Source organism: Cygnus olor, chromosome Z, assembly GCF_009769625.2.
Source record: "Cygnus olor isolate bCygOlo1 chromosome Z, bCygOlo1.pri.v2, whole genome shotgun sequence".
Classification (NCBI taxonomy): Eukaryota; Metazoa; Chordata; class Aves; order Anseriformes; family Anatidae; genus Cygnus; species Cygnus olor.
The window spans coordinates 17,938,063-17,950,173 of record NC_049198.1 but is presented as its reverse complement, the minus strand read 5'-3'; the positions used below and the strand labels follow the sequence as shown (position 1 = coordinate 17,950,173).

At 41.1% G+C, this 12,111-nt stretch overlaps 1 long non-coding RNA gene across 1 annotated transcript; it reads left to right on the top strand.

Annotated features, from left to right (window-relative positions):
• Positions 1 to 37: 37 nt before the first annotated feature.
• LOC121062354 lies at positions 38 to 7,589 on the top strand. Its single transcript, XR_005815524.1, has 2 exons — positions 38 to 700; positions 7,281 to 7,589. It is a non-coding gene; the product is annotated as an uncharacterized LOC121062354 (long non-coding RNA).
• Positions 7,590 to 12,111: the final 4,522 nt, after the last annotated feature.

Sequence of the window (12,111 nt, the reverse complement as noted above, 5' to 3'; positions counted from 1 at the left end):
GGGCGTCCGCGGGGCGTCCGCGGGGCGTCCGCGGGGCTGGGGCTGCCCCCGGCGGTGGAGGGGTCTGGGTGCTGCGCCAGGCTTGGCAGGCCCGCCTCGCCTCCCGGAGGCTCCGTTTCATGGCCAGAGGGAGGAATTTGAACCCCGGGTCCTGCGCGGTGTAGTGCAGAGGTGCTGGGTGAGGTGGCACGGTGTGGGTGAGGGGGCCGTGCCTCCCCATCACACACATTCCTCTGGGTCACCCCTGACCTGGCTGCCCTTGCTTACAGTCAGGAAAGCCCGTGTTTTAGTCGGGGATAATGTGTATTCTGTCCCTCTTCAAAAATTCGATCATCCTGCCCGCGTTCGCTTTCTGCAGAGCAGCCTCAGTCCCATCCCTACGCTTCTTTTCCTACCCTGGCCATTTCCCTTCATAACTCCTGTGGCACCTGGCCCTGTGTTGTCCACTCACACACACCCCATCCATGGCCTTTTAGCCGTCCTGTATCCCAGGACATGCATTTCCCTCACGACTTCTACCTGGTGGAAGAAAGGCAGGGCAGCAAATGCTGACTGCACTCCCCTTTCTGCCTGCTGTCTTCCTCCCAGGTGTGCCACTGCCTTTGCCGTGCCTTGCTGACCATTCTTGACCCTGCTGGGAAAGCAGTGTGTGCCTGGTTGGTTTCCAGTTCTTCGTGTTTTCCCTTCAACACCCTGCCAGGTAGTAAGCTCTAGCTCATTTCTCTGACTTAGTTCAAAGTCTATGTCACCTTTCAAAGGTCTTTGTGTCAAATAATTTCTGTGAATTTGGGAGCAATTTATTGGAATGCTACAAGACCCGCTCCTTGCTTTCATTAGATGTAAATGTAGAACTGAGCAGCATGGTTTAGTGGTGGACTTGTCAGTGCTAGGTTAAAGGTTGGACGAGATGATCTTAGAGGTCTTTTGCATCGTAAATGATTCTGCGAGTCTACGATCGCTGTTCTTAATGTTGTTTGATACCTGAGTTTTGCTTTTGCTCACTTTTTTTTTTCTGACATCCATTTTTCCCATTTGACGTATTATCACAGCACTTTTATGTAGTGTTGCTTAACATTTTTTGAATGCATCAGTTCACCCCAGACTAATACGTCACTCCCAGTACTCCGCATCTGCCTAGCTCTGGAAGTCTGTTTTAATTAGGCAATACCAATAGTGCCCAAAGAGCCTCAGAGTTCACAGCATAAGCAGCTCCTGCATGGCCAGCCCAGGGGCATATGTTCACATTATATCGCTTGTGCCTTCATCTCCAAACCTGAGCACAGAATGTGGAGCAGCCATTTACTCAGAGCAGTATTGAGTATCCGCATCAGTGATAAAGCAAGAAGCATCAGTCTCCTTCCAAGGGACAGCTGGCAGTTGCTCAGGGCTGTGCAGCTGAAGACCTTGACTTCAGACAGCTCCCTATCAAGGCTGCTGGATTTTCCCCATCAGCACACTGACCTAGCCTCGTTATCATTGACCCACCCAGCAGGACCAGAGGTGTTCCTCAGGCCCTGCGTCAGCATTTGTCAGCGCCCTTGGAACCACCACAGCTCTTTTTCCACTAGGGCTAGTGGTCATTATCTTTTGGCCACTGCAGTCAGTGCCTGCCATCCATGCAGACAGGATTTTCTTCTCCTGAACACAGGAACTTCTGTGGTATGTAGTCCAGGCTCCAGCACGCTGCCCTCAGCCCGTGTGGCCAGCTTAGAGTGAGGACTAAAACCCCAATGGGAGGTACTTATGGATCAGTTTAACCTCTGTCACAGATTTTATCCCTAATTCTCACTACTGCAAGAAACAAAGATAAGCGATCTAGGTTTTATATTCCTTCAAAGTTACTCCTAATACTGATCACAGTTTGATCTGAGCAGGCTTTGCATTCACATGAATCCTCACAGGTTAAACTACAGGAAAATTACTTCCCATTCAGCCTTTTCTGTACTACTTATTGTTTTATATGTGTTTTATTGCATCTTATTCTCTCGTTTCCCAAACTTTTCGGTCCCTATTCATCTTAATTTTCAATTCCTTTAATCATTACTGCTGTTTTCTCTGAAACAGTTTTTTTTTTTTTTTTTCATGAGTTGATCAGTACTGTAAATAATGCTGACCTGCTAGAGTTGTATAGGCAGATGATTTGAATTTTTTCTTCATTGAACACCCAGGAGTGACCAAGAGATGTCATTCTCAGCTACAAAAGCAGCTCAGGAACTGGATTTTGCTGCCCCAAGTGGTGAGAAGTTGTGTTTTTAGTGCCTGGCAGGCTGCCTCTGTCCGAGGAAGGGAAGGAAGCAGCGACAGAGCTGAGCTGGGGGCCTGCTGTACTTCACAGGGTCCAGTGCTGGAGAGGACAGCTGCCCTACTTTCTGCCTTTACCCCCCTTAGTGTTTTCTTAATAATTTCTAGCTCATTATTTGTATCTAAAACAGACACAAGCAAAGGTGTCAACTTCAAAAGGTGCAAAAACTGCTACAATGAGGATTTTGAGTCATAAAATCTGTAAAACTAATAAAAACTTTTTTTTTTTTTTTACGTAAGTGTAAACTAGTTAAGTGGTTACTCTCTAAAATGTTCCATCTTTGAGACCTTAACAAAAATTAAATAACATGAAATTAAATTATGGCTTTTCAGGCACTATATTAGGCAAACATATGAAGGGAGAAAGTATGTTATATTATTTCTCTAGTGGACAAAACTGCAAAGAGAACTTGGAACAATAACTAGCTTGAAATTATATTTTCCATTTGTCTCCCATCAGTGAGCCAGCTCTGATGACCCTTGTGTGCAAAGACTGTTGTGGGTTTTAAAATGAACTTTTATTTTTTTTTTTTTAATCAAGAAAACTGACCTGCAAAATTAGAAACCACCCTAAAAAAAAAGATTTTTGAAGGTTTTGAAAACACCAACTTCTTAGGCCCTCAGTAACCATCTATAGTGCTAAGTGGAAAGGCTGGATTGATTAAGCCTTACTTTTTTGTTCAGACTACCAGAGGCAAGGGTTTTAAAATCAGAATAGCACATATTGATTTCTGTCATTTTATCTGCATGAAACATGTATCTGAGTGCTTTCTTTGGTAGCGAATCTCTACCATCTTCATTGGGAATCAAATTTTCAGAGTGAATGTTATTCTGATTCTGTTGAGCTCAGAACCTGTAACTCAGTGAAAAGGATTAATGTTTAATGTGTTCCTAGAGATTTGTAATTTAGGGGTGGAAAAGAAAGCCAAACTAAAGCAAAAAGGGTGCAGATGCCTAAGTACAGGATGCCTCAGTGTTTTCATTTGGAGTTTGCTATCTCAAGACTCCTGAGAATCTATGCTGAAAGAGTTGTTTGAAAGCATTGTGATTTATTTTTCTGCTCAGGTGCAGAAGCTTATAGTAAAAAATTTGGGAACATGAAGGAAAAGGTAAGGATTTTGAGCTATCTTTCCTAAGAAAGCGAGTTAGTAGAGGCCCAGCAAACAAAAATAATAAAATTGTGTATCAACCCAGATTTAATTTTCCTTCAAGTCCTCAAATATTTCCTTCTTTCTTTTGTGGATTTTCCTCTGTGCTATAACTTTGTTGCTTTAGTAAGGAAAAGAAAGTGATTTTTCCAGGAGGGAAGATGAAGCTCTGGTGGGATTTAGCCTTTTCACTGTCACCATTATGAAGGTATCAACTTCGAAAAACCGTAATCCAGGATGTTGGACAGTGTCCTGGTAGGAAACAACCAGAATGGTGCTTTGTGCAAGGAAGTGTTCATCAATACCATTTCTGAGAGCAAACTCAGTCAAACACTGAGTATGTGCTTTTTATTGTTGCTATTTATGTTGTAACCCAAGATTGTTTAGCTTTGTTGTCAGTAATATCTCATCATAACTAGAAACCGATGTAATTTATTTTTTTTTAAACTGTAGAGATGGATAGAAATTTCACTTTAAAGGTAAATGAAGCGGCTTTATTCCATTTCAACATTGTCTGTAACTGTAATGTCTAATTCTGAACGGTATGAGGACTTGCCAGAGCAGCAGTTACCATGCCTAACAAATCTGCCACTAGAGGGCACGAAATGATTTTAAAAACAAATTATCATTCTGAAAGATTAAAGATTTCAAACTAGCAAAGCAGTGAAGTAAATACAATGAATGTGACAAATAATTATAGTTTCTTTTTCATTTTCAGCTTTAAAAAGATCAAATAGTATTAGCTTTTAAATGTTCTGTAAAATCATACTTGAAAATATATATCGATTTTCAGGTATCAGAAATGGAGATACTTTATATTGTGCTATTGAATTTAGGGAAAGATGCAGTGGAGTTTAGGAGAAAACAAAATCTTTTTTTTTTTTTTTTTTCCAACCAGGAACATAAATTCATCAGAAGTTGCATAACGTTTTTGAAACTAGGTTGTGTAAAATAAGAGATAACTGAGCAGAAAGACAGAGGTTCTTTTTGACCTTTGCAATACGTTAGTTACCTCAGCCCCTGTCCGCTTAATAGGTGGCTGGTACTCAGAAATTCTCAACCCTGCATTTAATATTGCTGGGAATGCATGTCTGTCTCTGTTCCCTGTCTGAAGAGATATCATTTCACAGCTATGCAAGGATGGCCATTAAGATAAATCCGCTGTGTATGCTGTCCTTCTATGCTGTGTAATGGAGGCATGCACTAGACAGATATTCAGGTGGTGCTGAGAGTCTTTCATGGTCACAGAGAAACAGGCACAGGTCAACTGCCGGTCCTTGTCATACACACAGTCTGAATTTACCTCCAGAATTTAAAGACTGAGATACATTAGCAAAAGCAAACATATGAGCCAGATGTGCTTTAGCCCAAGCTGCACAAGTCTTTGAGGAATAATATCGGTCCTAATAGATTGCAATCTAATACCTGTCATGGCAATCCCAAGCACAAACAGGCTGGGCGGAGAATGGATTGAAAACACTTGACCAATTTATGGAGGGTTGTGATGGGTTTTCCATGAAATGAAGTCTTTAAGTACATGTTCTTTCTCAAACATGCTACAGGTTTCTCAAGGAAATTAGCAGGTGGGATGACATGTAGTCTTTTGTCGAGGGGATCACAGTGGAGATCATCATTGATCTTCTAACCTTTAGACCTATGAATCTGGAAACCTTGACTGTCTCCATGCTGTAACCAGTTCAGGCTGAAGTTTCTAGGTGGTCTCAGCTAATGCCTTTTGAAAACAAGATTAGGTAAAAAATCCCTTTTTTTTTTTCCCTCCACAGGTTCATGTGTGTGTGTATAAAATCTCTCTTTGTGTTCACATACACAGGAGGAAGCTGGTGTAAATGGTAGAAGGACCAGTGATCAGTATCAGAAAGTACTATTAGACTGAAATCAAGACACTTCTTAGGTTAAATCTTAAGTTGCTGAGATGGTTTCACTTTGACATTTTCAAAATGAAAATTTCAGTTTTACAGAAAGTAGATGTTTTTGAGATAGCTAATAAAAGTTTAAGACAACTATTCATCTCTGATCCTGAATATTTGAAATTACTGAAATCATGTGTCTTATCAAACAAAATAGACTTCCTCCATCTTTGGATTTTTGTCTGCATGTTTTACTTATTCAGGACAGATATCTCAGGTTTCTGTCGATTGGGAGAAATTGTTCTCCTCCTACCTTTCCCATTTACTAGGTTACAGCAAGCACTGATAAATTACAAGCATCTACCAAATTTGCCTCAGTTCCCTTCATGCATCTAGAAATCACAAGCCCTATGCTGTCTGTATACACAGTTCTTGAACTGCATGCTGTACATGTCATTTTGTGACACTTCATTTTTTATTATTTCCCATATGTCAAAGGAAGTGACTGGGATTTTTGCTTCAAGCTGAGCTCTGTCTGACTTTTGACAAGCAAGGGCGGCAAAGGATGTCTTTAGATGCATTCAGCTAACAGCTAAGAGTTAAAAAATTTTAGCTCTTCTGGCCATGCTTAGTGCTCAGAAGATGTTTCATGATGGTCAGATACAGTTAATGAAAGATAAATAAATAAATAAATACAGCTGTATTTATAGAAACCTCAGTCAGAGATTTCAACATTATTCTAACCAGAAGTGGCCCTATCAACAGCAGGGTGTTTGATAAGCTGTGAGATTCTGCAAGTTCAGCGTACAGCGAAATGGCACACACACGAATACAAGTTTTTGATTCTCCCCGTACAGTTTTTCACTCTCTTTCCTGCTTGTTTCCCCTTTTCCCCCTTTGTTAAGCTGTACAGCTTGTGCATCTCCTTTCTTGAACATTTGAATTATAAATTGTTTCATGACTGGTGTCTGTGTCGAGGATGCCAAGAGCAATTCTTCTACCTGATTATTTGAGAGGTGTTGGTGGAAGTTTCATTTCTTCTTACAACGTCTTCCATTGAAGCATAACCCCCCTTTTTTTTTTTTCATTAGCTTTAATCTCCAAAATTTGAAAATATGGTTTCTTGTAAAAGTTGTTTTCTAGCACTGAGTTGTACTCAGTTGAATTGTACTCAGTTGAATTGTACTGAGTAACTTATTTCTGAAATGCAGATCTCTCCAGTCTCTTTGACTTGATGACCCCATGATCAAGTACAAATTTTTCTTGATCAGACTCTCTTGATCCGGATTAAATCAATATTTTAAAATCTAATTTAGGGGTTAGAATGCATAAGAATTCCCTCGTGGTAAGAAAGTTACAGAGAAGAACAAAGTGACCACCTAAAATATCTCCTTTTAAGTAAAATCTTTACCGCAAGATGTGACATTTTGATTTACAAAGATAACCTCAGTGATCAATGAACTCACTTGAAAGAGTAAGGAATTGAACAGTTCATGCGCTGTGTTCCTTGGATCCTGTACTGGATTTAGCTCACCAAAATGTGTTTTTCTTGGCCTTTATCGTAAATATTTAGGCAGTAGTTCCCCAACAAACTCTTACAGAGGCTGTGGTTTGCAAACATGGGCTGGATTAACAATCTTCATGTAGATATCTTTGCTTTAGAATTCCAGACTTGAGTCTCTACTTTCTCTGCTAGTAACAAAAATCTTCATTTAGCCACAATTATCAAAATTCTTCTGCTTTCCCAGTAGTTAAAAATGTTCTATAACAAACAAACAAACAAAAAAACATACTAAAGGTGCATGTGAAACTGTTGGCATTGCATACTGCTGGTTACTGGACCTATTCCAGCTATATATAATTTAGCGAAGTAAAATATATCATTTACATACTCTAATCTGCTTCTTTTCCGTGTCCTATCCAACGTGAACATTGCTCATGGCAGATCTTTTTGTGCCTACAGGGACGCAAATCTGGAGTCATGGCACTGTGTCCCAGTCCCAGCCCCTTCACCCTACTGGAAAAGCACAAAGGGGTTCCTGTATGGTAATGAAGTGGTAATGAAATGGTGTGAATTGAGATGCCCAGGAATCAGAGGTGGCCTGTTGAAGGAAGGATGGTGTGCGACTGAGTAGTCTGAACACAGCTGTAAAGTCTCTTGAAATCACAGTGTAGGTCAATGTAATCTGATTTTCCTTTTATTTTAATTAACATAAATCATAATCACTGCCATGGCAACATAGTGTGGAAACTAGTAAAAAGAAGGACGCTCTCTTTAGGCTAATTTCTCATTTCTCTCTGTCTGTTTCCCCCCACCTTGCATCACAGAAAAGTGATTTTGCAGGGGCAGGATTAAATCACAGCAAAATAAGCTTGCCTTAACCTTTGAGTTTGGATCCTCTGCTGTTTTTGAGGGTGGAGACCCCTCCAAGTGAGCATTTCAGGCACAGAATAATGCTGGAATGGGGCATACAGGTTACAGCCCTTTTGATCACTTCTTCCCACTACTTTTTTGAAAGTCTGACTTTGTCCCCCTGCGCTAAGTTATTTACTGCTAATATATTTTATTGAGAGATCCTTAAGATCTTAAGAGATTCACCAAAACCACCACGGATTTGTGGATAAAGTATAAATTCAGAATGCTTTCTGTTTATATAGGAGCCATCTAGTCAACTTCCTGCAAAATATTGCTAATTTGCTAAACTTTTTTGTTGATTTTGGTATTTCAGTTCCACATTACACTGAAAAATAAGAAAAATAAACACACCTTTTAAGTTTGTGCTGACTGCCTTGCAGAAATGTCCAAGATAAATATTGATATATATGGCACAATAAAATGAGGCTCAGAATTCGTATTACTGCTTATGTTTGCTTCAAAAGTCTCCTAATCCGCATTGAGTCCTTACCAGTTTCTTTCTGGTATCAAGCCTTCAGGCTTCACATATGCATCAAGGCAAGGACTGCCTTTATGGTGCATCTTTTACAGTGTATTTTGATCATGACATCAGGACTTGGAAAATTATGACAGAGTTACACAAAATATATATTTAAAGTACTATTAAAATACATATGGCTTTCACCACTGCAGGTAGATCATGGGTTTCTGGCAATCTTGTAATATAGAGCATTGTCAAACCATGCACTGCAAATCATTTCACTTGATTAATTTTTCAGTGTAGCTCTGATGTAATGCTATCACTTTTATTTAAGACTTGGATTTATTTAAACCCAGCATCCGAATTCAAAATCAGTTCATCCACACCAAAATGCTTCACCTACTTTTAGTGCTTGCACCGCTGCACTGCTGCAGCATTTTTGGAGCACTGCACTCTAGCTTCCAGGCTAAGAGGAGAGCAAGATCTCCCAGAAAATGAGGACGGGAACAAATATTAAAGGAATTGTTGCCAGTGGACCCTGTGAACGTCTTCTGATCCCATCTTGCTGCTCAGGCAGCATCACGTAAGTGCAGGGAACCCCTTACACTGAACCCTCATGCTGTGCCACCCGGCAACATGTGGCACCAGCTGGCTGCTTCCACACTGTGTTTCCCAAGCTCCTCCGTCTGCAGGAGCCCCGTTTGGACATCTCAATTATCTGCACAAACTGCCAGCTGAGCTCCGTGCTGCATCGATACTGTGGTATGAGACAGCTGGGTGCCAGATGGCCCTGGAGGCTGCAGAGTGGCACCTGCATCAGTAAGTCTTGATGGATCAAAGCAATTCCAAGCAGAGCTGAGAGGGACGGCTTCACCTGTTGATTAGTTTACTGTGAATCAGTACACCAGCTTGAGGAAAGGAGGATTTGGACTGTGGAGTGGCTAGTTTAGATAGGGCTCACACTCTAACCCTTACGCCATCCAGCTGTGCTAGGAGTTTGTGAACTTTGGAGACTGTGTGGTAGTATCCATCCTTACCTGATGGGAGTGTAGAACTAGTGGGTGGGAAAATTAACAGGATGTGCAATTGGAAAGAAATGTAGCTGAAGATTATATGTGACTTATTCTCTCATTCCTTTTCTATTAACAACCTAAATTTGTCAGTTAAGGTTATTTTGAAATGTCTTTCTTAGCCCTTTAAAGATGACCATCTTATACAAAAGTAAATTCTTTCTAATAAGAGATTGAGTATTATACCTCAAAATATTGAAATATGTAAGTATATATTCCAAATCAGTTGGAGAGTTTTTCCTGTTCCCCATCCTTGCTGGAGCCCACCTCTGGTGGACATCCTCATGTGCCCAGGCCGACCATGGTGCTAAAATTTTCTGTCTCCTCTTTGTGCACAGAGCTCTGCATGCTGCTGCTTCCGTATTAGCTTGCAGGGCTGGGGAGTGACATGGTTCATCAGCAGAACAGTGCTACTCACTGGCATCAGGGTCAGCCAAAAGCACTGAAACAAGCTGAAGAACACGGGGGAAAATGAAAATGATTCTGTCCTTGCATCAGTCCTGCTTGTGCAAGCAGCTACTGGAAATACTTCCCCCTGAAAATATGGTCATCAGAGTTATTAACGTGTGGTTAAAGAGTGTGTGAGAAATACTTGACTTCTTTATAAAAAGTGCATTTTTAAGGGCTGAGAAAGACATTCCAAAGATTGATGGGGCTTGTGAGGCTATAACCCACAGTGGAACGGAGAGCCGAGGCCCCCAGTCTAGCACCAAACTGAATGGGGGTCCTGAGCTGCAGTGCCTCGTTTCTCCTGTCTCTCCATCCATAAAAGTATTTTTAATAAGGGATGATTTTTTATCTTGCACACAGCAATGGACGCTCCAGGCTTTCTGGACCTGAAGTGGCAAAGGGGGATGATACTTCTGGCTCGAGCATGAGCAGGTCCACCTCAGGTATCTCTGATGCAATGCGCAGGTAGATCTAATCCCTTAGGCTTAACCCCTGCCTTCAGTGTAGGGCCATGGAGATGCTGTCCTCTGGATGATCGGGGCCAGCTGTTGTCTCTGGCAGTCAGCAAGTCTAAGGCCAGCATCTCTCTCAAATGAGAAAGCACACCCAGTATTTTCAGAAATATTCCTACTCCCATTAGAAGCCAAATCTCATAGTGTTAGTCAGATAAAAATGCATATTTTGATTTCCAGCTATGAACTGTATAAGGAATGAAAGACGTGCCCTTCTTAATGGGAATTTTGCTGTCATGATTACCTCAGGGGTTTCTTTTCCTCTCTTCCAATATCCATAGCTGTAGCTGAGTGGTTACGCAGTGAATGATGAGTGCTGTGTCAGCCTCAGTTCCCTTTACTGCAAGTATCAGATTGTGTTGAGACATCTCAAATGCCCTGGATACAGCAGATACTATAAAAAGACAAGGCAATGTCTCAAAGTTCAAGGCATTTGTAGGCTTTCTGCCCACAGGGGTCACACAGATATGTGTTTGTGACCTTGCTTTTGGCAACCTGTTCTGATACTGAGACATTTTCTTCTATGAAAGCATTTTTTACAGTGCTTAGATCCATGCATGAAATCATCTTTACCCAATTTGGAGGAGCAGCCTGATCAATTACAAAGGTAATCCTTCACGGACAGATACTGAGAAAGTTCAATAACTTGCTCTGCAGTGCTTGCAGCAGCATATATTGTTTATTCTGGGCCAGGATTTTGTGGCCAGCCAATATCAGGGTTCTTAATTTAATCAAATCAGTGTGTATTAAACCTGCCTTAAGCTGTAACTGTTCAAAAATTCTTTGCTGTTTACAGATGTCTCATTGTGCTGTTCGTGAGCAATATTAACAGCTCTCTCCTCGATGTTCAAATTCGGTTCTAATTGAATTACGAAGTCAAACATCACATACAAATGAAAACAGCTCCTTACAGAAAATTCAGAAGTGCTCTGCCACATACTTTGAGGCTGTTCTGGTTAACATATAAAAAGCATTCATCCCAAAACTTTCAATAAGCTGCCACTAAACAGATGACAGAAACACTTCCCTGTGCTGTACCTGGAGCTAAAAGAGGGGGAGCGAGTGGCACATCCATATTCCAGCACGGTCTCACTTATCCACCACACTGGTGTGGGGCCGGGGCACATGGCCATTCATGAAGGAGCATGGGCTTAGGCCTCTGTACTGGGTTCCTCTGGGTGCTAGGGAAGAAGAAACCTGGCCGCGTGCATCCCTGACATGTTTGGGTCAGTACTTTCTGCTGGTTTATGACAGACAGTGTCATCAGCAAGTACACAATCGGGCGCAGAGATGCCAAACCCCTTATCCAGTTTTGTGAGGCAGGCCTGTACACGTAGGAAGGGCTCTGTGTAAACGTGGTATTTACATATATAGAACAGACGATGTGATTTTGGCTGTCTGATCTAATTCCTTGCCAAGTTTCCAGTAATTTAATCATCATCTAATTTAGAATAATTAAGTCAGGTGGTTTTTTTTGTTTTGTTTTTTGTTTTGTTTTTTTTAACTGCTTTTTCATCTCTAGAGCTATAAATACCATCACCACATACATAGGTAAAATCATTTTTATAACAACTTGGAATTTTAAATGGTCAGATGTACAAAATTCTCTGTAAAGAGAAAGTCAGCAGAGGTCAGCAAAGCAGGTTACTCACTGGTGACTCTGAGCTATATCCCAGCAGTTGTGCCATAAAATGATATGGAAACCAAGGGTATAAACGTGAGTTTTTATAAAGTTGGCATGCAAAGTTTAAATCTAGACCTGTATCTAGACTTCACAGTTTTTAGTCCATGTTACATGTTCCATCAGATTCCTGGCTGAGAAAGCTCCTTGACCTAGAAGTGTATAAAATCTAGACCTAATTTTCTAGTGTGATTGATCTCTCACT